The 26,916-nt window shown below is 45.5% G+C and overlaps 1 long non-coding RNA gene across 1 annotated transcript; it reads left to right on the top strand.

The window, feature by feature from the left end:
• Window positions 1-540: 540 nt before the first annotated feature.
• LOC119397924 (uncharacterized) lies at window positions 541-6,952 on the top strand. The gene is made up of 3 exons (XR_005184678.2): window positions 541-778; window positions 3,966-4,027; window positions 6,848-6,952. It is a non-coding gene; the product is annotated as an uncharacterized LOC119397924 (long non-coding RNA).
• The last annotated feature ends 19,964 nt before the right edge of the window (window positions 6,953-26,916 follow it).

Genomic DNA, 26,916 nt, shown 5'->3' with positions numbered 1-26,916 from the left:
AGGCAACATAGGACACATATACCCGTTATATGTCTGCATGTTTTCATCTGAACAGTAGAGATATTCGGCACTCATACAAATACACTGGATACCTATTGCGTGTTTAATTTTTCTTTTTTCCGAAAATACAGATGTAACTTTTCCACTGTAAAATCTACTTTAACGTTTGGTAATGCGTCATGCTCGACTGAAGCACCACAACCTTATACAGGCCTAATACCCGTTCTCATCAGAAAGCTTGGCTCCTTAGTAGAGCAATTGGAACATACCGACAATGCAAAAAAAAGAAAAGAGGACAAACTGTTGCCGCGTCATAATGAGGTAGGTGAATAATACTTAATCGGTAGGCTTCCGGTATGGTCAGAATATTGTACACTTTGAAGCTTAAAGTATTCCGCATAATAAATGATGCGAAATATTGTTCGGTTCCCGACGTACATGAAACTAGCCCCGGCTGTGCAAACACATGTGTCCCATTAGTTTGAAATTATAAACAAAATCTCCCACTTCAGTAGACGCTTGAAGAGCGGCTCGTGGCTCAGACGGGCAGCAGATATGCTAGTGTTGAGAGTATTACTAGCCGTTGCCTCGGTTCAAGCGATCTCTTTCGAAGATGCCATTGGGTCATACTGCTGTGAGTAGGCACTTTACTGGAGACTATGTGCAATAACGTGATGCAATGTATGTCATGCGCCGTAGTAGCAATATACATATATGCCTATGTAGAACTTTGACGCTGGCTCACTAAGAAAAAACAGAACTGCAAGACAAAAGCCTGGTAAGGAAGTCGGCTAATTACATTTACTGCACCCAATATTACATTGCTTCTTCGAACATGGCTCTTGAGTGAGTAAGTAAGCAAAAAAAAAAAACGAAAAAAGACGTTCTCAAACAGCATGCCTGACCTTAACACAAGGAAAACAATCTTCTGTCTTATGCGCTCTTTCATTTCTTAGGAAATAGATGGGAGACTGGAATAGCTTTTATGCAATTTCGCTTAATTTTTGGGATAAAGGCGCATATTTTGCAAGAAAAGACAATGACGATATATTTAGACGTAGATACTGAAATGTGTCCAAAGCAGTACTTTGGTGCTTTTCGAAAGTACAACACCTTATGAGCTGCTACAGGTGTTCAAAGAAGCCTCCTGTAAATGTCGCAAAGTTACTTCATGCTTGTGATGCGCTGCAGGGGGACATGGACCAGAAAAAACTAAGAAATAACATAGGGTGGTGTGCAATTCCTCGCATTTCTTCGTTTATTAAATGTGAAGCATTTCTTAGTGAACTTCTGCGACTTTGAGCGTATCTATCTATCTATCTATCTATCTATCTATCTATCTATCTATCTATCTATCTATCTATCTATCTATCTATCTATCTATCTATCTATCTATCTATCTATCTATCTATCTATCTATCTATCTATCTATCTATCTATCTATTTCGTTAATCGAATGTATACCAAAATTGGTATGACATAACATGACCGTATTACGAACATAAATGATAGGTCATAACATGAAAATCATGGCATGCATGTAATGAACAGCATGGTTTACATTCCACGGCCTTGGTGCTCTTCCGGCCGTGCCGTTAATTTCATATATACCAAAATTGGTATGGCGTGACGAAAGTTCATGACGAACATAATGACAGGTACTAATGTGCAAATCATGACACGCATGTCATGTGCAGCATGATTTGCAAGACATGGTCTCGGGGCGCTCGCGGCCATTCAAATGAATGGATATATACGAAAACTGGTATGACGAGATATTTCTGTATGACGAACGTAACTGACACGTGGTAACATAAAAATCATGACATTCATGTCATGTACGACATGGTTTACATGCCACGCTCATGGTGCACTTGCGGCCGTTTCGCTATCTTCATATACACCAAAACTCGTATTGCGCCACGTGACTGTGTGGTGAACGTAAATAAGAGGTATTAACATCAAAATCATGACATGCAAGACATGTACGACATGATTTACATACCAGCTCATGGCGCACTCGCGGCCTTTTCGCTAGATTGATATACACCAAAATTGGTATTGTGCGATGTGACTATGAAGAACACGAATAACAAGTGGTGACATGAATACCATGAAATGCATGTCACGATTTACATGCCACTCTCATGGTGCGCTCGCGGCCGTTTCGCTCGTTTGATATACACCAAAATGGGTATTGCTGGACGTGACTGCATGACAAACATACATGACAGGTGGTAACTTGGAAATCATGAATGGATATCATTTACGGCATGATTTACATGCCACGCTCATGGTGCACTCGCAGCCTTCTCGCTAGCTTCATATAGATCAAAAGTGGCACTGCGAGACGCGACTGTGTGACGAACACAAATGAAGGTAGTAACATGAAAATCATGACATCCATGACACGTAGGACACCATTTACATGCCACGCTCATGGCACACTAGCGGCCGTTTTGCTCACTTGAAGTACACTAAAAATGGTATTGCGCGATGTGACTATATGACGAACATAAATAACAGGTGGTAACATGAAAACCATCATATGCTTGTTATGTATGGCATGATTTACATGGCACACTCATGGTGCACTCGCGGCCATTTGGCTCATTTGATATACACCAAAATTAGTATTGCGTGATGTAACTGTATGACGAACGTAAGTGACAAGTCCTTACATGCGAATCATGTTACGCATTTCATGTACGGTATGATTTACATCACACTTGCGGCCGTTCTGTTAAACGAATATATACCAGAATTAATATGACATGACACGAGTGCGTGATGAACATAAATGACAGGCATTTGTGTACCAGAATATACGTTTCATTACCGTGGTATATACCAGATTGTGCATGCATGCGTGCATGGAAAACATGCGATATATGATGAACTAGATGCCATAGCATGAACGATTTCATTTGGCTCAAAGAAAAACAAGGCGCTGTATGCAGCTCTTTGCATGCTGCTTCGCATTACATCGATTCCCACAGTGCGTGGGATCTGCCGGATTTTTTCTGGTCCGTGTCCACGTGCAGCGCATCAGAAGCATGAAGACGTACCAACTGGCCCCTATTGCCGCCTTATTAGCTAAGTGACATCATGTGTCTCGATGCTGCTAATGGGTTTATATCTTCAAATACATGCGTTCGATCAAATTGATCCGCCGATGTTAAGTGGTTATTAAGGCGAAAGCCTTTAATGTCTCATACTCGGTGTGTAAGTCCGTTCGTCCGTGCCCTGGCATGGTTTCAGCTGTGGCCTCCCCCTCTCACACTCTCTCAGCAATCACGTGATGGCACAGTGGCGCATAGCGTTGCTCCTTCCAACGTGCGTTACGAAACTGTGGCGCAACGCGGCGGCGTCGTCCAGCAGCGGCGTCTGTCCGTCAACGCTCAACAGTTATGCGTTGCTCCTTCTAACGCGCGGTGCGCAACTGTTGCGCAACGTGGCGGCGGCGTCCGTCCGTCAACGCGCAACAGTTACGCGTTGCTCCTTCCAACGCACGTTACGCAACTGTTGCGCAACGCGGTGGCAGCGTCCAGTGGAGGCGTCCGTCGGCGGAGTCGAATGGCCGCACGCTTTCGCCGAACACACTTTGGAATTTACAATGTGTCCTTCCATTTTTATAGCTGCATATACTCAGAAGCACATGAAGACAATTAACAGCCTGTTACGATAGTAGAGCACAGAGAGCGTAATCAGAGGCGCAGGCATCGCGCCCGAACGAGGAGGTTTTATTGTTTGAATAACGTTGAGTGCTTGATGACCTCTGCCAGCTGCTTCACCTGTAGTGCATCTCGTGGACATGTTTTATGGAGCATTAATAAGTGCTAAGTAGTAACGGCGATAGCATTCACGAGAAGCGCTAATATTGGGAGCCCTGTGATAATAAGAATTAAGTATATTCTTAGCGACAAATAACAACTGATCATTAAACACTCCAATTTTTTTTTCAGACAGGGATGAGGAAGGCATCGAGGAATTTGTCGCCTGCGTCATAAAAAATTTCCCGCCGAAGGTACGCAATAAATCCACAGTTTCCGTAATCACTATGTTTTATAAGTTTCATATCACGACATCGTTGGCCCAGTGTCACGGTGGGCAAGCAGGTCGTGCCAATTATCTGACACTATGCCGTTGCGCGACCAGTCATCGCTGCTGTCTGATTCATTCAGCGTGTGTGGTGTCTGAAGCTATGAACAAAATAAGGAGAATATTTTCGAGAGGCTCGTTGCTTTGTTAAAAAAACAACAAACGACTCGAAGCGACAATTAGGCGAAGGAAAGCATAGCGGATATTAAATGATGTGTTTATCTGCAGTGTATAAATTAAGACGTAAAGTGAAATGAATTAAAGCCGATGAAAAAACACCCACTCCGTCTGTGGCATCCGAACCCACACAACCTTTGGATAAATGTAATGCTCGCTGCAGGATGTATGCTGAATGAAACTGCAGATAATTCACAAATTTGCATATTATTGGTATACGAGTGAAATTTAGTGACTGCATATTATTTCCAAAAATGACTTGGCGATTGTGATTCAAATAACTTTATCGTAGCCGGTGAGGATATAACAACGCAAGAAAACATTTTTTTATGCTTGAGGAAAATTATTCTCTTGAAATTTTGTCTGCACCCAATGCCTTAACCGGGGATAAAGATAACTGAAAAAAAAAACAGGTGACACGTGGTTTATAACTGTGCAACTTTAAACATATAGTTGAAAATGAGTGCACAAACTTGAAAGCTAATGTCCTTGGCGCAAGAGCAGTTCACCATGCAGCGGGACAAAATTTTTTTCGGATATTCTCGTTGTGCCTAATTATAAATATGGGTCTCATTGTTTTAGTTACGTTTAAATACTTCTGCATGCAGGTACACTGCTCGCTCTAGGTGCGCCATTTCAATTATGCTAATATTCTGATATAGTGGCGTTGCGTGTGGTTAGTAGACAGATTGATAAGTCTGTCTCTTAAACACATGGCATTTCCTGTTAAGTAATTTCTTACGATTTCAAAGCAAAGGCAGGGGACCTTAAAGCTGGCTCCAACGCAGTGCGTTGGATAAAGTGTATTAAGCAATGTTTTTTAGCTGTCCTGACCGTACACATTCCAGCGAAAACGCATACGACGTTTTGTCATCTTCCATGCCATGGCTTCACGTTACTCGTATAGTAGAACTCTAAAGGCTCACTGAGCACGGATTCTTCTGATCGCGATTAGTTGCACTTTTGCCTTATCGCTGGAAGTAGGCATATACGATAGGTTAGCTCCCGATGTCTCTACATGCGCTAAATAAATTTAATGATGTATGTATATAGTGGTCATAGACACATTAGTTTAGGACACATAGATTATAGTGGTCATGGACACTTTAGGAAGCAAATATTCCAAGCACTCCAACTGGAGGAAATCGTAGCTTGCACAAATGACGGGATTTTATTGCGATAGCAATTGTGTGGACACTCTCAACAGGTTTTGACCGTCGCTGTCGCCGTCGTTGTCCGTATAAAGTCCAAACTGATAACGTTACTCCGCGCATCGTATGTTCTAGCCGCGAGTAAAAGCTCGGGAGCGCTGGCGACGAACACAGCTGAAGGGGAGCCGGCGGTCTTCGCAAGGAGAGCGCATGCGATTACATCATCTCGTGTGCGAGGCCTCGCATCGATTGCTCATCAAGCAGAGAGGAAACGCAGCACCCGTCTTTTGTATGGAGCATGAAAGGACGCCATGGGAGTGAAAGGGGGCGGGGGCTGCATATTTCGAAGGGCGCGGTCGCTGGCGCGCGCGCTTTCTCGACAGGCATCAGGATACAGCTCGTAAAGTTGCTGTGCTCTCAACACTTCGCGTTTAGAGAACTGACAGCCCGAAAACCGCTTCCGTCGCTGAAGGGGCCGTATTCTCATGAACCAGCGTTTTGTTGAGTTACGCGAGATCGGATCCGAAAGAGTTAGCTGCCAGTGTTCCTTCATATTACATTACACTTTGTTGCTATCGCATTCATTGCTTCGCCCATAAGCGAAACTGTGATTTTTATGATAACCTGCAACAGCAGTCTTGAAAATGAACAGCGCTTCGCGATAGGTAGCGTGGCACTGGAAGTGGTAATGGAATACGCCTACTTAAGACAGGTAGTGTCCGTGGAGCCGAACTATGAGACTGAAGTAACTAGAAGTATAAGAATGGGGTGGAGCGCATTTGTCAGCCATTCTGAAATAATGAATTGTAGTTTAACACTATCTCTCAAGAAAAAGGTATATAACAGCTTCATCTTACCGGTGCTTACATACAGAGCAGGAAACTGGAGTCTTACGAAGAGGGTTCAGCTTAAATTGAGGACGACGCAGCGAGCCATGGAAAGGATTACTATAGGTGCGAACTAAGGTACAAGAAGGGAGCAGTGTGGGCCAGGGAAGAAACTGGTGTCAAGGGCACCTTAGTCGAACTCAACAAGAAGAAATGGCCATGGGCAGGGCATGTAGCGCGTTGGCAAGATAACCGCTGGTGATTAAGAGGAGCAGAATAGATTCCAAGCGAAGGAAAACGCGCGAGGGGGAGGCAGGAAGTCAGGTGGGCAGATGAGATTAAGAAGTTTGCGGGGATAACGTGGCCGCAAAAAGCATAGGATCGTATTGATTGGCGAAACATGAGAGAGGCCTTTGCTCTGCAGGAGGGGCAGTCAGGCTACTGCTGCTGCTGCTGCTGTTGCTGCCGCTGACCATGATGATGACGGTGATAATCATAATGATGATGCAACAATAGAGCAGAGAGGCAATAGGTCAGTGTCAGTTTGATGCGTTCCGCAAGCGAAATAAGCGCGCACAACTCCTTCTTCAGGTGGGCCGTAAAGTCCAGGAACTGATGGACTTGTTTGACGGAATGTCATTTTTTGATGCTGTTCAGCTAATGTGCAAGGCATCGCTGGATTCTTCTGCGGCGATGGTAAGCTAAATTACATGTGGATTAAAAATTCGTTCAATGCTACTACACATTATAGAGCGAAAGAGGTGATACGTGCATATGCAACAGGATACTTCAGATCGATGAAGATAGATTCTGCTGTAAAACAGACAATTTGCCGGTTTTACGATGCTATTGCCCTCTGAAGCATTTGGTGAGGGTTAGAAAGTAAGCGAAATTCATTCTACGAAACATCAAGATAACATTGCTCCGAAAAATAAAAGCACAGCTCCAGATGAGGTTCAAGGTGCTGTTAACACATATTTCGTGTTCGCAAAACGGTGTGAAATAGCGTTACCCTACGTACATACATATATATATATACAGAAAAGGCGAAGCAACATGTGTACGCACCAATGCCAATAGATGGATGTAGCATGAATTCAGATCCTGGGAGCGAGTTCGCAAATATCTCTAATAACAGCTACCTCATACAAAAAGTAGATGCAATGATGATGATCGACATGGTAAGGATGCTCTGAAGAATTACAAATCAGACAGATTACGTCTTTCCCAGGAAGTCTTCCTCTACCCTTACGTACATCGACGTTTATGATATGCTTTGGGTTGGCGAAAAGCAGAAACTAAGTACAGACGGCCTACAAACAACTATCGCTTTAGCTATGCGTACACAAACAGCCAACTTTCAGCACTTGAACTGCATAATACCCTCCAAAAATCCATAGAAGCCCACCTCACTGTGAAAACATCACAGCATATCCACGGGGTAAATGATGATGCGTGGGGGGAAGCTCCGGAGGGAATCATGAAGAGTGTGAACCATCGTGTATACATTAAACATCAAACTTTTATTGTACTGTTGGTTTACGTGGTCCCTTCATTATCACCGCTTTGTGATCGGTCAAATGCATGGAAAGTGTCCGCTCTCGAGCGAAAGAGAAAGCGTGCCAAGAGCGAGCGCCTTGTCTGCCTCCATCCGGAGACGAGCGAAAGAGAAAGCGCGCCAAGAGCGAGCGCCTTTTACGATCGCATGCATCGAATGACATGCGCCAGTGGCATTATACAAGCGCCATCTGTCACCTTTAAACAGCAACTCTAAGAAATACATGAAACGCCATCTTGTGAGCAATTCATTAAACTAGAGCTCTAAGAAATACACGAAACGCCATCTAGTGAGCAATTCATTAAACTAGAGCTGGCTACATGCTACTACTACTACAGAGGAGGGAACGACCCACAACCTAAGGAGCTTCGCCCCTAAAAGCTTGCCAAGCCAACGCTGCCACTGGATGCCACGTACTCAGCCGACACACAACCACAAGCCGTGGGAATAAAAGCGCTTCTCCCTGGCTGTTCGACAAAGACTTCAAATCCCCCCCATTCCACAGAACACGAGCCCTCAACACCATGCCTCAGCATTCTATCTCGGCACCATGCTTCAGTACCATCCTGCAACATCATGCCACTTCGAGAAGGCTATCCGACGATGAACTGGAAAACAGGCAAAGTAGTTCGTTCCCCTTCCTAAGTCCAGTCACAGGCATAACCTCCCCCCCCCCCCAAGGAGGTTTTAAATACCTCCTTGAACATTCCTAGATATTGCAATACTTCCTTTACGTATGCTCTCTGTAAACTAATGCAGCACAGTATTAGCATCCAGCTTGTTGATTCTTGGAATCAAACTACTCCTTCAACAGCTCTAAACATTGCTTTCACAAATTGTTTTCATGCGAAACGCAGCTTCTTATATCAGCCACAGCAGAAGAAATCTTCACTGTAGAATTTACATCCTTGAGCACGGAAAAACCTTTCGTGCGACGGAAATCAGCGAACATTATTGGCAGGCTCACCTATGAAAATGTTTTGTAGTTGTACAGTGGTACCCATGTTACTATAGTCTTACGTAGTCGCTGAATATGGGTGGAACTTAATTGCAATAATTGGACTGTCACCGACTGTGCTGGAGGTTCTTGTTCGAGATCCTGTAGGTATCGAGCGCAATCCAATGAGTGAATAGTCCTGCATATGCCCAAAATCATTGTAGTGTAATGCGTACATGATTGAGCCAATATTATTAGCTCGCCGTCAGGCCACCGGCGTTTTTGTGGACTGAAAATCGGCAGCGGCTCTGATTTTATTGCGATGCCTGAAGGTATTGCTTTTGCTTCATTATCGCCATAACAGTTTTCGTCGGTCAGTTGACGTCTGCTACAAGACCACTGCCCTTACACGCGATCTCTAATGAGCGCTGCTGTGCTAAAGCTGACACCATCTATCCCTGCAACTTGCCTTGTTTTATCACGCCACCTAATCCTCTACTGTTCTCGATTGGATGCACATTCCATTTTGTGGCAACAATTCCGTACCACATGGAATATCATAGCTTATGCAACATAATTATTACATCACTTGCTCCGTTACATTATTTTCTGTGAATGTCCCGTCCGAACATGGGAGTGGCCCGCGGCTTCATCACCTCCCGGAAAAAGGGGCATCGGAGGCTCCCAGGAATATCAATAAAGATCCTTGTCTGTTTGTCGGTCTCTCTGCCCACAAGAATATCGCCCGTCCATGTATTCTTTTAATGTACACCGCCACCCACCATGGTGGTCTAGTGGTTATGGTGCTCGACTGCTGACCCGAAGGTTGCGGTAAGAATCCCGGCCGCGGCGGCCGCATTTTCGGTGGAGGCAAAATGCTTGACGCCCGTGTACATAGATTCATGGGCACTTTAAAGAACCCCTGGTGGTGCAAATTCCCGGAGCCCTCCACTACGGCGTCCCTCATAATCATATCATGGTTTTGGGACGTTAAAGTCCAACAATTATTATTATTAATCTACATCGCTGTCTTTTGATCTCTGACCGTCACTCTTAACATTTCTTGCTCTATTGTTCATCACATGCTCGTTAGAAATTCTCAAGCTTCTTTGTTTTTACATTTACAAATTTAGTACAAGTGATATACTAAATTAGGTGTTACTATGAAACTATTTTATACAATTTCAGTTCGAAGACTTTTTGACCATGCATTCAGTAAGTACATCCCAATTTAAACCTTCCATTTCTTGTGATAACGAATAATGTAAAGGTGTTCTTGGCAATTACACGTACGCAAAAATCACACCATCCCGCTAAAGGGGACCATGAGGCGATGCGAAGCAGTGTTTCGGCATGTAGAGCCCGCGTTTCAGAGGTGGAGTGGTGAGGGCGGAAAGGGGCGAGGGGAAGTGGAGAGGGGGAAGGAGAGAGGGAGGGGAAAGGGAAGGGGCAAGGGGGAGGCGATATGGAGAGGGGGAGGGGAGAGGGAGTGGGGATGAGAAGTGGTGAGGGTAAATGAGGGGGAGGGGAGAGGGGAAGTGGAGAGGGGAAATTAGGGGGAGGGGAGAGGGGAAGCGGAGAGGGGAAATTAGGGGGGAGGGAGAAATTGGAGGGGAGGAGAGTGGGGAGGGTTTGCGCATGCGCAGTAAGGGTGGTCACGCCGCACACCACCACCACAACCACCGCCACCACCGCCACCGGATTTAACTCCGCTATAAGATGCTTCACATCTAAAAGTTGAATAAGTAACAGTTTTAGCAGTATTGCGAACAAGTGCTAGCTACAAAAACGCCCTATAATATCTGCTAAAGTGCTGCCGTAATCGGAGCCGAACAAGCGATTAAAAGGTACTACACCCGCTGTAAAACAGCGTGCAACATGTAACGTGCCCGCGATATATTTTGGTATTCTTAGCTTGATAAAAACTTACGGAATAACTACATGAAGTTATTGTGTTAGTCATGGAGTTCTTTTTGGCCCTAGTACGTTTTCGCGGCTTGTTTGAGCTGTGGAAGTGGATGCTACGAGCGAAAAAAACATTTTTCATAACTTTTCTTGCAATATATTTGGAGCTGCCTAGCTGTGCTCTTACATATTCACTGTGAATACAGTGATGAGAAGAAGCATCTTGTCTTTCGCGGCAGGCCTATGAGATCCTAATGCATATCTTGACAAAGTACATAATTAAGCGCCGGCAGCCAGCCTTAAAAGCAGTACACAAATGTCCATTTTGAAGGACCTCTCAATAGGTTTGGGAAAGTAAACAGACAATGGCGATGTGAAGATGTTGCTGTGGCCGTCGTTATCGCAAAATATAACGTCGAAATACGCCACAAAAGCTACCGAAACAAAGGATAAGGTGTTTAGCTACTCAAGTTAAAGAAGTGCTAACGCAGGAAAACATACTGTTTGATGGATCATAAAAAATGCTGATGCTAGCATAGTAGTCAGGCGTTGGAAGTTTTGTACTGCTTGTATTGCATAAACTATAAAAAATGTTATGTATCACATGTCTCTAATGTTCTAGTCTATTTCTTTCCTGCAGGATTGTTATTTAGTATGTTATGTACAAGATTTGTATAGTCAGTCAGATTCAATGTAACATGACATTTTTGTCAGCTATTTTTCTCTATTGCTTCTTTTGTTCATGATGGTCTGAATGCCACGAAAGCTGTATTTTTTTATTTATTTTGCTGTGAGATCTGTGTACAAGGGTGTTGGGTCCTCTGTCAGGCTATATGCCTTTAGCCCCAACATCCTTTTGTTTTTGTTTCTTGTACAAGAACACAATAAAACAAATTTTGAAATTGAATTGAAGGGAGCCACAGTAACCATGTGTCAATGGACGCCACACGTGCGATTCTCTCCTACACCGCGCACAGGCTATCTACAGGTCGCCTACAGCCAGAAGACAATGGTCGCTTTTCGGAAGACAACATTTTGTATAAGTAGTAAACTTGGCTCCCGAAACGCGACCACGCAGGAACACAAAGGAACACAGGGACAGGAAGGGCGTTCCTTTGTGTTCCTTTGTTTTCCAGCGTGGCCGTGTTTTTGGCGCCAATGTTATTATTGGTACCAAGCGTAGACGAACTAGGTGAAGAGCAAGAGGAGAAGACAAGATTGTTAAATATTGTCGCTTGATAAAAGCAGTGTACATATACGCTATACGGCATCCACTTCTGCGGTTGTACATGAACGCATGCAATGCTCTCACTTGTGGCATTGCCCTGGGACACCAACCTCGCAACAAGTGCGGCAGTTTGTGGATCATGCTCCTCATAACTTTCAGACAGCCGCAGCTTCATGACCTTTATCATTTCACCATAAAAGGTACGGTGATCTTAAAGCACCGATGATACCTTAAAGATGTCCTCTGAAGGGAGGGCTAACGAAATGCATGAAGGGCCTCACGAATTGAACTGCCAGACGTCGTAAAACCAACTTAAAGCCTTTATCACCCATATTATGAATAATTGCTTGTTTTAGTTCAATGTTTTGATGCAGGAGAGTAAAACGGTCCCGACAAAAAAAAAACACAAAAAAACTGCATCTTCTAGTGGCATGCTAAAACGTTGTGTAACAGTGCTTTCTGTCGAGTAGTCTGGTAATGTGAGTTACGCATTTTAATACCTCAAAAATGAATCATGAATAAAATTTGCTGGTAGCGTTGCTCGGTTGCAACGTCGTTCGCAGTTCACAACACCTCTTCCACGATAAGACCTCGGAACCTGATTTGGAAAATGGTCTACATTGAATCTCCGAGTTAAAGAAGTACATGAGCTCATGAGTAGAAATAAGTTATTAATAGGCATACAGTTTAAAAGTGCCTGAAGCCTCGGTTACTGCTTCACAAGATGTCAAAACTCACGTGTAAAACACGCGTTAAATAGCTGTTCCTAAAGCAAAGTCGAGCCTAGAAGTGCGAGCTTGCAACATAAGGCCGTGGTAAACTCCTGGGTACTATATGATGATGAAATGCGCACCTCCTTTCTTGCAGGAGAACAGACAGGAAGTTGACAGAATAAAAGACAAATTAATGGAGTGCCACACTATGGTGTTCAAAGAATAGACGGCGTGTCTTCTGCTGCCAGCTGTTGTGGTACCCATGACGGCGAGCAATACCATAATATTGCTGTTACTATTGCTGTGATTGCTTCCTTTTTCACCTCTATGACTTAGGGAAGCCGGCCCTAAATGTGGGTCAGTCTTTCCTTCTTTGCCTTTAAGTAAAAAAAAACAAGTTCCGTAATTTGCATTTCAATACAGAAAATAATAAACTAAACTCTCTTTTCAGCACCAATATTTTCGACCATTAGTGGTTCTTTAACGCGCATATCAAAGAACAGGGTTGTTTGTCGCATTTCGCTCACATCGAAATGTGGCTGCCATAATTGGGAATCAAACCGGCACTCACATGCATGAACATGAAATGCAAAAGGGATTGCTTTCACCACTCCTGCAAACTAGTTTCCTTGCGTCGCCTCACTTGAAAAGAAAGGGCCCCAGCAACGTTTTAACGACTATTCACATGTGCATGTGCACAAGCTAACTGTGCCCTGTGAAACAACCACATAGCATTACGCAAAAATGAAACTCATACCAAAAAATAACTGAGGGCAGCTTGCACTAGTGGTGCAAGGCAGGAGTCGGCAACGTTGCTTGTGATCGACTCAGGTTATTCCGGTTTTTCCAGGCTTTGCAAAGTAATGCTAGGCTTAGCTAAATTAGCCTCCGCCAAATTAGCTTCACTTAATTAGCAGAGCTCAGTTAGTCATGATGTTATTAGGCCTGGCCTGGCTTGACCAGTCCTAATAGGCTTGGTTTAATGAGCCATCACCTAATTAGTCGTGTAATAATTAGCCGCGGCTTATTAGAATGACGCCATTCCTAGCCTGATTAGTTCTGACTAGAGCTGTGCACGGGCCGTATTTCCGAGCCCGAGCCCGGCCCGGGCCCGCTGACATTGTCGAAGGCCCGCTCGAGCCCGACGGCAAAGGGCTGCGAGCCCGCCCGGCCCGGCCCGGCGTACGAAAACACAATCACGGGCCCGACCCGGCCCGGCCCGGCTTTTCGAAGGTTCGCTGCGAAAACAAAACATCGTTTTCCGGTAATTTGGCATTTTATTGAGCATATCAAATATGATCAAACGACACACGACGTACAGTCTCTATTACACAGATTACAAATTGGCATGCAAAAACAGCGAGCAGTCTAACGATTCCGGCTTCAACGAAGTGCGGCGCTTTGCGTCAGCTTGCACGAAGGCGATCTACGTCGGGTCCCTCGTCGCTGTCGCGTGCATTTTCATTCATATGGGATTTGGCCTCAAATCTAACGCGAACAGTCGCGTGGTGCCGTCACTAGCTCAGGTGGTGTTACTTCTTTGTCGCAGTGCAACAGAGGCAGTGCTTTACCTGCTCCCCTTTTGTTTAAAGTAGCGAAAGGAAAGGAAAAGCGGTAAAGGGCGGTCGCGGAAAAGGCGCTGTATGCGTGCTGGAAAACAATTCCCGCTCATTCTCTATATTTCGGGCTTGAGTCGGGCTTTGCGCCGGGCCCGAGCCCGGCCCGATAACACTCCAAGTAGGCCGAGCCCGGCCCGTGCCCGAGGTGAAAACACGTCGGCCCGCCCGAGCCCGGCCCACGGGCCGGGTCGGGCTCGTGCTTTCGGGCTACCCGGAGCCCGTACACACCTCTAGTTCTGACTTATTTCGGCTTGAGCTGGCTAGTCCTGACGTAATTAGTATTGAACTAATGGAGCTTGATTAATTTGTCCACACATAAGTAGGCGTTGCTTAATTAGTCCTGACCTATTTAGCCTTTTCTTAATTAGCTTGGCTTAATTAGTCATCCCTGATCTAGCCTTGGCTTCATTAGGGTTGGCTTAACGAGTCCTCACTAATTTCGTGTTGGCTATAATAATCTTGGCTTGTTTGGCATGACTTAATTAGTCCTGAGTTTTTTACTAATGACCCTACTAGTAGTGAACTAATTACGGTTGGTTTAATTAGTCACAACAAAGCGTCCCTTTATTAGTCAATAATGTTTGCATTGATGTCATTGACACATAAGTCATGACAGAATTAGCCCCGGTTTAATTAGTCCTTGATGAATTAGGCTTGGTTTAATTAGTCTTGACCTAATCAGTATTGACCTAGATTTTTTTCAATTAGCCTGTAGCTAATTAACTACATCTTTTTATGATCTGGTTTAATTGGCATTAATTGGCTTAATTAACTTAATTAGCATGACTCACCCTTCAGAAATATTGTATTCCACCTTTGACAAATAGGCACACTTGTGGGAGTGAAGCAGAAGATGAAGAGCAGGACGAAGCGAGTGCATGCCTATTGCTGATGATAATTTCTGTTCGCCCTACCCGGCGCAACGAAAAGCCTAAACAGATCCGCGCGTAAAATAATTGCAACTATTCTGCGTGTCACTGTAGTTAGCTAATACTGGGACGGAGGAGAGGAGGTCAATGGCTTCCGCAATTCTGAAATATATGTACATTGCAACGGTAGCGTATACAAACAGGCCGGTCGTAGGCAGCGCTGCGTTCCTTCAGATTGTGTTAGCGTTAACATGGTGGGAAATTTGGGTACTTGTAGCGGGAACAGGAAGTGAAAGGACCGGGTTGGGGGTGATGTAGGCGGAAGTCTGTACTGTTCGAACTTGAGTGCTCACGTCATAATGGGTGAAGACGCCCGTATAAAGGACATCGAAGCCAGGGTACTCTCATGTGCTTGCGAAAGATCACTGGCCTCCTGTTGGCGGCCCTGCTACACCAGTCAATTTATTAGCACTTATCGGTAGTTTTGACGTCAGCACAACCCTTCAAGTAAAGGTTCAGAAGAGTTGAAGGATCAAGAAAAGCTTTTATTTCAATGTTGACCTTTGGCTTCCTCGAAGTGCTTACATACGTCTCGATGTCCACAATCTTGAAGCACTTCTTGCAGACCAGAAGGTGAATTTTAAGGGCTCGTGTTTTCTTTGTTACAACAATAATAATAAGAACCAATAGACAAAGCCAAGGAAAGTATAGGGGATGTAATTGGTAGTTATTGTGATATAAATGTGGAGAAAGTAAAGTGGACGAAGAGATAACTTGCCGCTGACAGGGACCGAAACTGCAACTTTCGAATTACGCGTCCGATGCTCTACCAATTGAGCTACAGCTGCGGTCATCCCCCTGTCCTCTTCGGGGGATACGTATATGTACTTAAACCTGGGAGTGTTAGTGAGCGCCGATCGCAGCCATGGCTCGACCACTGCCATGGCTGCGATCGGTGCTAACTAACATTTCTAGGTTTAAATGCACATCCATCCCTCATACTTTCCTCGGCATTATTGTCCCTTGGTTGTCATTATTTCTCGCAGACAAGAATTATGAACGAACTTTGGCTACGTTAGCTTGCTGAATGTGTTTCATGACGGTCGGTGTTCAATGCTGCGAGGCATTAGAATGTTACTCGGTGAAACTTCAAGGTTCCGTTGTGATTAACAATATGTCGATATTGATAAGGGAAGCATATCAGGAAAAAAAGGGGCATATTGACGTGGTCTAGTATGTCCTCTTTATGAAAGAGTTTATTTGCCGGTTGTTTTCAGAGGGTGAGCTGCGAAAAGTCTAATAAGTGTACGACAGGTCTTGCGTGCTGCTTCGCATGCACCTGTGTTAATTTAAAGCATCATTTCGTAGCGCCACAAGCTCCACTGGCTAAAACGGCTCAGTATAGGTCCGAATGATAGTGCAATCAGTTCAAATTCACGTGCACCTACAGTAAGACTAATCCATTGCACTGTTCCGCTCTTCCAAGAGCCATTAGCTTTGGAACGAACTTCCTAAGATCTATCGTAGATTCTGGGAGTGAACACGAATGGATACTTCTACATAACGTAACCTATTGCATATTGTTTTTGTCATTGCCTTTCTCGTTATTTATGTGCAACAACACGTTAAATTACCTTTTTGCAATAGCCACATTTTTCCGATTCGCTCTGCAATTCTGTCGTTAGTATTTTGCTGTGGTGTTGTCTAAAGAGCTATCGCTTTCACAAGCATCGTTCTTTTTTGCAGCTTTGATTTGTTGCCTATTAGTATTGTAACCCAATATATTGCTGTATGTTTGGAATTTGTAACGCTTACATTATTTTCTCGTTCTTACTGCTCTGCATATTTGTGTTTAATCGCCATATGTCTTTTTATTCTTGTATTAGTTATACTTTTTCAATGTACTTGCTCTCCTAACACAAAACCTCCAGGGGCCTGTAAGCTATCTTTAAATAAATTAATAAATGGGTAAATAAATAAATAAATAAATGTGTAAAGATAGAGACGGTCCTTACGCAGGCTGAACAAATCGCAAAACACGTCAGAAGAACATCTGGCGCATAGTACCGTATATAGCTCTTCTGTCGTAAAATATGCGTTCCAATTAGTATGCGTTTGCCGCAGCCGGAGCGCTCACGGACATTACTTAGTCATAAAAAAGAACACTCGTCCGCTATTAAAAGATATTAGACACCCACAATCTGTGGTGAATTGTTAGAGAACATGTTTCGCAGTTGGGCAGCGATTTAAAGTACTACGTACCGTCTTAGGCCAGGTGCCATTGAAACAGCCCCAATAGTGAACCAGCTAGATTGCATGCGTAGAGCGAACATTAAACAACTAGAACAGATAATAATTATCAGTTTCAGTTTAACATAAACTAACCAGTTTTATGAAGAAACCCTAGAGTTGAATGAATAAGATAACAGAAATTTGACAGTCTGTAGACAATATCGTAATAATAGCTAAGACTTACTGCAGAGAAGTTACCCAAACTCTATAGTCTACGAGCAAGAATTTTACTTATTTATTTTTGACTTGTGAGACTTCCTATCTAGAGACCAACAGGACAGCGATAAATATAAACGTAGTCATGAAAGGCAACTAATTCTGACTAGTTGATGAAAAAACATCTTGGTATCCGTAAATTATTTCCGAATGACTTCACCAAAATAGCGCCACCTTTAAAATAAATGAGAGCATACATCGTCATTAAACATGCTTCACCGTTTACATGCTGGAAGAAAATGTGTGATCGCTTGTTAGTGCATAGAGTGTATACTTGAGTGCGATATCGGTATATGTTGATATATTAAAGACGATAGTCTTTCTTGGGGAACTTAAACGCCGAAATTTTGGTCTGTCTTTCTGTCTGTCCTTCTGTCTGTCCTTCTCCCTGTCTTTCTGTTTGTCGGCACGTCCCTCGATTCAGCCACTCGGCCAAAGTTGAACCACTTGCCCAAGGGCCAGCCATCGTGAACGGCTGACTAGGTTCATACTTGTGTACATTGTTGATCAAAAAGCAAACATTACGCATATCTGAGGCGCAACATCACTAGGTAAGTATTAGACGGTGTGTTCCTTTAACAGAAAATACATAGATACGCAATTTTAAAGACTTTGATGGTATGCGTTTAACGTTGAGACTTAAAGGTTGCCACAGCTGAAGCGATGAGCGGTCCAAGCCGAGCAAGCGCGAGCGCCAACAACAACCGTCTTCGTCTTCTTCTTTCGCAGGCGTTCTTGTCTGCGCCCTACCATGTTACAAATCACTCCCCCGCGGAAAAGGAGCCATCCTGGCGACCTAAGGAACAGGTACAACTGGTGGGTCATAATGCGGCTTCAGTCGATCGACGTGAACAGTCTCGCGGCCGCGACGACGGCGGTTCGTAGATGATTGAACAGGCTCAATCATATAGTTAACTGGGGATGCATGACGTAGGACACGGTAGGGGCCTTCGTACTTAAGCAGTAGCTTTGTGGAAAGGCCAGGAGCGGAGGAGGGAACGCGAAGCCACACCAACGTTTCAGGCGAATACGACTGAGGAGGCAGGTTTTCTTCGTGACGGTCCTCCTGGCCCTACTCGCCCTACAGTGTTACAACCCTAGTTTCTTAAGGTGAGCTGAAAATGCGACTGCGCTGAAACTTTTCCTCCGTGCCCTCTGCACAAGCTCATGTTGTGTTTCGGTTTCGGTTCAGTATTGCATTGTACGAATGACAGGGGGCGCCGCTCTGGCATTCCTGTTTTACCCAGGCGACGTGTAAAGTTTGTGGAGAGTACTCGTTGAGTGCGGACGTTTCTTCTCCTTCGGCGCATCGCGCCAAACAGCGTGTTCGGGCTGGCCGGCGTCCCCACCGGTCGCGTTGGTCACCGCCGGTCTTCGCCTGCCGCTGCGCCGGGACTACCAGCCCGCAACACAGCACTCATGTTTCCCGACGTATTGCCAGATGGCCCATATCTCACGCAGCGCCTCTTCTATCGTCTTTAGACGACATTTGCAGCGAAGCACGCAGATACGCGGCCAATTTTTTACATATGAACGTTAGGTAAATTTGTAAGCAACTGGTTTGTAGATGCGACCAGCTAATTAAAAGCCTTTGGGTTGTACTCAAAGAAAAACGCGAACATGAAGTCCTGCAAAGAGCAGCGCTATTGATTTTATCAATTTTTATTTTAGGTAACCGCACCATTTCAATTCACCAAAAAGTTACAGGTATATTCACTGGATTCGTGAAGACTGGTGGAGCCGTTGTGTAGTCGTATTGACACGCAAAGTTTACACATGAGTAATTTTGGCAGCAGTCGATGTAACTTGCGCACTGTTCGAAGAAAGAAGAAACAAACACAGATGATACATACCTGACACGACGTTTTTATAAAAAAACACAGCTATACGAAAATTTTTACCGTCCGTAACGTGCACATAGAGCACACTGCACGTAGTAGCCAGGGAGAAAGTGTCAAGTTTCAATATCATCTAAGCTAAAAGTATTTAGTCCCTTCAGAAGGGAGTGTTGACTAAACGCATTCATACAGCGTGATTCGGAGTCTAAAGCGGGGCGAAATCTCATATTGAATCACATTCATCGTAGGCACTGCATTCCCCAGTGAGAACACGGCCTCAGGACGACACGACTACTTACGTCTATGAGAAGCTGTTGGAGCGTTCAGTTTTCTAAGAATGTACTTACACTCATTGTCGTAGTGGATATGCCTGATCGATTTATAGTAAATCTCACGCAACGAAGTACGGCTTTAGTTGTGCAGCTTGCGAGTCTGCAAAATTATACTCGTAAAACGTGGCGATACGTCAAGGTGTTTATGAGAAGGAACCGCTACCGCCCTATTGAATGCTGCGTTATAAAAAATATAACGGCAGAAACTGTCGTTGTTCGTCACTGTCAATGGGTAGGTCATTTAAAGATATTAGAGATATAGCTTAACAGAATTCGTTGCTTGGCTGTTTGGTTCATAATCTTAAATACTGGATAGCGCGGATTGGGCGCAGGACAGAGAAAGAACACTGATGCACGAAACAAGCAATTACTCACAACTAATCTTTATCTTGAAAAACTTCCCTACATATACATACAACCGCATTAGCATGTGCGGGCGCATGCCCGTTACAGTCACACAGAAATCATCAAGATCGAACGATCAAGAAAAATACAGTTTATAACCACCCTTTTAAGGACTGTTTATATTTGCTGCGCAACACAACGGACGTGTCACTGATACAGTTTCTCTCTCTTTTTAATGTGATTAACTTCCATGATCTCTCTGGCGAGCGCTTTCCCACATCTGCCCGAAATTTGAATACTAGTGACCACTGGCTCATAGGCACAGGTCCTACAATGCATAGGTAAATGTAAACATGAATTATTATTAACATATTGCTCGCGTTTGTTCTGTGCACCAGTGTTCTTTCTCTGTCTTGTGCGGAATCCGCGGTATCCATTATTTAAGGCGTTAGAGACACATGTATTCGATGCAAATGAGCGCAGTAACACAGGGCTCCAGTCACAAGCCATTGGCGAGTATTCTTGAACATGGGCTGTAGCAGATGCCATAGTGTCCCCAAGTACGTCCTTGGAGACAAGACCACCTGTCTAAGGGTTGGCTCTGTGATGAGTGAAGTGCGCGTTTTGAAAAGTGCGCGAACGTAATGAAGGCACGCATTCCAAGACGAGGAGGACGACGGCAGATGCGACGGATGCGAGCACCATTGGTGAAAAATCAGGAAAGAAGATGTAAAGATACAGCACGTGAGTGTGGGCAAGACGAGCTCAACCAATGGGCAACCTCCACGCTGGTTTGGAAGAAAAGCCACGGATGCTGAAGGGATAGCGAAGAGACGTGGCCGGGACCTGGCGGAGTGAAGAAGATGTCCAGGGAGCGGGAGTGGCAGCCAACGGAGTACTAGTGCAAGGGCCGCTGCGGGCTTCCACCTGGGCGCGTACCCCAACTTCTTCCAGGCGTCTGGCATTGGCCAGGCCTAAGCTTCCCGTCGCCTGGCGTTGGCTAGGCAAGACCGGCGTCTCCCGGGTCAAACAAAGTCTGCGGCTGGCGAACGCCGAAAGGGCGTCCGGCCGTTGACCCCTACTCGCCGGGCGCGTCCATCTGCATCATCTTCATCTTCGCCGACGGTCGAACTTCGCCACCAGCTCCTCTGCATCCGACGCCAACGCGTGTTCCTCCTCTGTGGTGTCCGTGCCCTTCATCACGACCGGTGACACTTGTGAATAATTCTCGCGTTGGGCCGTTCCACTAAATAGCCATGAGTGGTTTATGTACCTTTGGTTTCACGTACCAAGTGTTTGTTTCTTGTATTTGGTTTCTGTTTGTCTTGTAAATATATTTAGCTTTGCGTGTGTGTGTACAAGCGGTCTCGTCTGTTCTTGATGGCGTTTAGGTCATCGCTTCACACACGAACCTACACGAGTGCGTATCGATTAAATAGCCTCGTGACAATTGGCGTCCGCCACAGGACTAGACTCTATAGTTTAGGTCTTTCAGCTCGCATTTTGTTTGTTGTTAAGGGTGGTTTGACGTGTGCAGTCATCTTTTTATCGAGTGTTTACCTATGTATAGGTATTTCTCCTTCAGTGTACAATTAAAAGTTGTGTGTGTTGTTTGTTAAACCAACGGAACTGTGCTTAATAAATCTCTCCAACGCTCAGTCATAGAGAGCTGTCATAAAGAGGAAAAGAACCTGCATCACAGGCTCCAGCGACGCCTCGTGTCCAATAGTTTTAATCTTTTCAAGCTTCCGTCTTCTTTTAAAATAAGTGATTTGTAAGTTGTTTCTAAGGTTCTTACTGCGCCTTCATTCGATCGAAATTCGAATCTAGGATACCCCTTCGGTTTTGTAAAACTGCACCAAGCGGGCCGGCTTACACAAAGGAATTACTTCAGGAAACCATCAACGTTGTGGAAAGGACGCGAAGCGTAGGGAAGCGCTTGAGTGCTCACAGGTCGTTCTCAAATGTGCTTATCGCACATGAAATTGGGACAGCTACGCAATAATGGTCAGGAGAATGAGAAAACAGTGGGGCCTGTGGCCCGCCACTCCTCCTTTCCCTCCTCTTCATTCTTACTTCCATTTCTCCCTCCTCACTATGCTATATTATACAAGACGATGCTATCTTTACTTTCTTCCCTCCTCCTTTTCCTTCTCCTCACCCTCACTCCACCGTTAGAAGCTTATTGCATATCACGGAATCTGCCAGCACTACAATTTATCTCCATTCAATTTACTCTCACTCGTCTCCATCCGAGGGTATAGCAAATCCTATGGAGACAAATGCAGACGCATGCCGCCGCTCTCACTCCTGAATAAGCTTGCCCCGATCAACTCCCTTATCTTTTCTGCTATCGCTGCGCAACCACTAAGCAAACTATGCTCACATACTCTGAAAGTCCCCATTACTGCCTTTACTCTCAGCTAAAGAGTGTCGAGCTGTTGGGGGGGGGCTTCCGAAGACAGCCCCGCGCCTGATCTCAGGACGATGCCGTTTGCTGGGCCGTCTAGGTAATGGAGCACTAGCACGCGTATATTTCTGTGACCTGCCCCCTTCACATTTTTTGCAAGATGTTCATTGGTTCATGGTATGTGTTTTCTTCCGCCTTATGATGTATGTGCGCTGGGCGTAATGCTCAGGGCGCTGGGCCTCGGTACTACATGCCCAGAGGGCAAATCTGTTAGTTAATTTTTTTATTAATAGGTAATAGTTTACCCACTGCATACACGGAGCTGCGCTTACATCACCGGTGTGTGTGTGTGTGTGTGTGTGTGTGTGTGTGTGTGTGCGCGTATGTGTCTCTCCCTGTAAGGATACCAATGGTGATTGAAACCACGAATGGTACCCGGCGTTACACTGTTTGGCAATGGCATCCCTCGAGGTTACATAATGGGGCTGTCGCACCAGTACGGCTGAGGGTAGGTAATTAGAGGCTGTGCGCAATAAAAAAACAGCATTGCTCTGTCACAACCTGTAGTGTTAAACGAACCGAAAGGAGAATCGGTTGCTACAGTCAGTGTTTCTTCGCTGCCATTGCTACTCATGAGCAAGAAGCTTCTACGAAGCACTCCGCCACTTCCTATCTTCTCCGTCGTCTTGTGAGAGAGGTAGTTTCATGAGACGTATTCGAATTGCAGTGAAGCCATGAAAATATAGGAAATGATCACGACCGCTAGTTGTTGGAACATCTAGACAGGACTCTCTGCGAGCATCTTGATGACGTCTGTTAAGCACACACACACACACACACACACACACACACACACACAAAAAAAAAGCAGACGAACAAGAAGGGCAGAATAGAGCAGCTTCCCCGACGAAACGGTGTTGTCTCTGTCTCGTTCATGACAATGGTGCAGTCTACGCAAACTGAACCGTACGGCTGAAGACATCTGTTTTCGTGGGTCATTGGCAGTGTAGGTCTTTCCATCTAAGGAACGCCGTCCACGCTTCCTCGCTTATGGACACCAGGACTCTACTACTACCGGTAGGACCTATGCCACCATTCGAGGACGGAGTCCAGGCCTCATGGGTGGCCAAAGGGCAGGTTTGACTCGGCGCCGCCAAGACAGCGCGCGGCTTTCTGTTGCCCGGGAAAGCTGTTCACACTTCCCGTGGCGACAACCTTTCGCTCAGGACTTCGACACCTGAGCTGCTGAGGAGTGCTGTCCAAGCGCCCTCTGAGAAAGATCCCGCTGCAGTGAGCACATTGATCACCTCTTACTCCACGGACGTCGCTGTTGGCTCCGCGTGCGGGTCACCTGAAAGCACCATCGAGCTTGCCCGTACTATCGCGCGTCTCTGCGTCACGGTAAACGACTTGACAGCGTTGAGATCTGAGCTGTTTTGTGCCATGATGCCGAAATTGTGCGCCATCAACGCCATGTTGGATGTAGCTGCCTCACAAGACCTTGAGGCCAGCTCACCCGGGCAACGCCGAGAGTTCCGATGTAGCTTCATGCAGCTCTCAAACCAACTGGGCTGCTTGGCGTGGGCATATTCCGGATTTTCGCTTGCTGTCCCACCATCGTCGGCTTTCTGCGGATTACCGGAGTTGCACGGCTTCCACAACGACGCCGACAAGTGGGTGGTCACCATCAATGCTGTCGGAGCTCGCGAGGCCTGGACGGACCAACAGAAATGGCGGGTGGCCATAGACCGCCTTTGAAATGGTGCCGCGGCGTGGTACAGATACGAAGGCGTGAGGCAGCAAACCTGGCCGGAGTGGAGCACCAGGCTCATCGCTGGCTTTGGGTGGATTGACTACGACCTCCCTGTCACCGCCCATTCGAACCTGGTCGCTACCGATGATGGAGCTCTGGAGGGGCACCACCTCGAGGCTGCTACTGCACAGTGCAGCTTATTGACAGCAGGCTTCGCACACTGTCCTCATACAAACACTGCACTCAGGCAGTGCTGTGAGATTGCGCCGGTGTCAGGCACAGGCCGACTATGACAATAAGCCGAGACAGCAATCCCTCCACAGCAGTTGGTAACGCGTGCCCCAAGCACATCTGCCCTTGGTGACCAGGACCTTGACGGCTCCTCTCGTACTCGGCACGCTGTCAATCAAGAAGCCGGATGAGTCCAAGACCACCATTATCATTGTGCGCGGAGCTCCATCTGAGCTAAAATCATCCGCAACTTAAAGCGCATTCATTGCCCGAATGCGCAGAGGGCCACCTTGTTCTGAATGAGACCAAGAATGTAATGGCGACCCCGTTTACCTGAGGCACCCATCTGGAACATTCCAGGATACGCCTGTGTGGAATAGCATTCAGCGAGAAGGTTTCCTGGGACGAGTGCAAGAAATTTGCCCCGTCGCTATTCCCACTGCCTGCTGACGGAATATCAATCACGAAGAAACCTACACTGGACTTCACAACCACGGTACCCGAACAGTCACCTAGATCGCTTCCAGAGACGTCGGGCGTCGATGAAAACGAGGAGAGTAAGCGCCCGCTTGAGAGCGTGGAAAATTCGACTGTAGAAAAGAATATTTCAATTTCCTCAAAACGGTAGAATATTCCTGACGAATGTCCTGACCATTTCGCGGTGTTGACAATCATGGGGGTGTAACCAAAAACAAGCACTGAGACACCTTGCCAGCTGCGGTGCCTCCTCGGACGCTGTTCCAGCATCCTTTCCCGGGCATGCCGCGTCCGCCGTTACCTCCGCGACAAAGCCAAAGCCAGCCGCCGGAAGTATGTTTTGCAGCTTATATGACGTCACAGCGTGGCCGAGAACGATCACTGCGATTGAGCCAGGGTCGCCTACCAGAGCCACCAGCCAAGACGGCAAATCCACCAGAGAAGTCGCAGCGTGGCCGAAACCGGCCACCGCGATGCAGCCGAAGCCGTCCACCGGAGACACTATCGGCAGTTCCGCGCGCCGAATGTGATGACAAAGAGCACCGATGATCGGGCGCGCGGGCAGCTCTAGAGAAGCGAAGAAGGGCAGAATCGAACAACGTGTCCGACGAAAGGGCGTTGTCTCTGTCTCGTGCATGACAATATATATATATATATATATATATATATATATATATATATATATATATATATATATATATATATATATATATATATATATATATATATATATATATAACATCATCTACGCGGAATGGTCGGGGGCATAGTAATAGAACTGAAGAAAATAATCTTGAAGAACAGCACCAACAGAAGGCTTTACTTTCGAGGTCCCAGCCGGGATCAGGCCTTCATCAGGAATGTTCGATGAAAGCCGGACTCCGGCCACCACGTCTAAAGTAAAAGCTTCTGCTGTTGCTGCTTTATACGAGGATCGTCTTCAGTTCTATATATACATATATAACGGGCTACGTGCAGCCAGCTGGCAAAGCAAGAGTGTTCCGCATTCGGCGTTATTGCTACGAGCGACGCTGGCTGACACTCATAGGTTTGTATGCATATAAATACCCGTTAAAGTGGGCGAGCACGCCGCCGCCGTAGCTCCACTGGTAGACTATCGGTTGCGTTATCCGAAGGTGGTAGGATGGGTCCCTGCATGCGGTAAGTTGTCTTTTTGTCCGCTTTACTTTCTTCACATCGATATCCTAATTACTACAATACACTTGAAACAGTAAAATTGGCGTCCCCTATACCTTCTTCGGCTGCATTATCTGTTGGTTTTCATTAAGGTTGTATCAACCAAAGAAGCGAGCCCTCAAAATTCCATTCTTTCATTTATATATAATATACGAACCGACCGCGCGGTAGGCGTATACATATATTGTATTGAAATGTACTGTTAGGTATTGAAGCTAACATACGGCACAGGTGGTCTAAACTGGGAATATACGATATTGTTTAAGCTTAACGTCCACCACAATGTAGTCGCATATTTCGAATATTTCATCTTCGAAGAAACTTTCTGCTTCTTATATTTGGTGAATGCTTATGTCAGAAAAACAAGCCTCAGTTGTGTGACTCATTGTCGGCAAGAGATGTCTCAAGCCAGAATATTGATATGCGACATTTAGTGATGGAGCAAGGGTAGATGAAGTGAACGATTTTCTTCAGATATGAAGATCGAAGATAACCAATTTGTGAATTTGCCCACACAAAATGTAAATGCTAATGATTTGCCGCAGCGTTTAAAAATATGTGATGTAAAACTGCGATTTTCTCCAATAAGGCCCTAGATTTTGGGACGACCTTGCAGCATGCATGGCTGTGAAGTACTTTTGTGTCACGCCTGCAGGTGTGCTACGCGAAGAGAACGGGCAGGAGAGACCGTATGCAAATACACAATTCAAACATATAATGGACCATTCATAATGAACATA

Source organism: Rhipicephalus sanguineus, chromosome 6 (genome assembly GCF_013339695.2).
Source record: "Rhipicephalus sanguineus isolate Rsan-2018 chromosome 6, BIME_Rsan_1.4, whole genome shotgun sequence".
NCBI classification, from domain to species: Eukaryota; Metazoa; Arthropoda; class Arachnida; order Ixodida; family Ixodidae; genus Rhipicephalus; species Rhipicephalus sanguineus.
The sequence above is the reverse complement of the archived record's forward strand: the minus strand, read 5'-3'. Positions and strand labels throughout refer to the sequence as shown.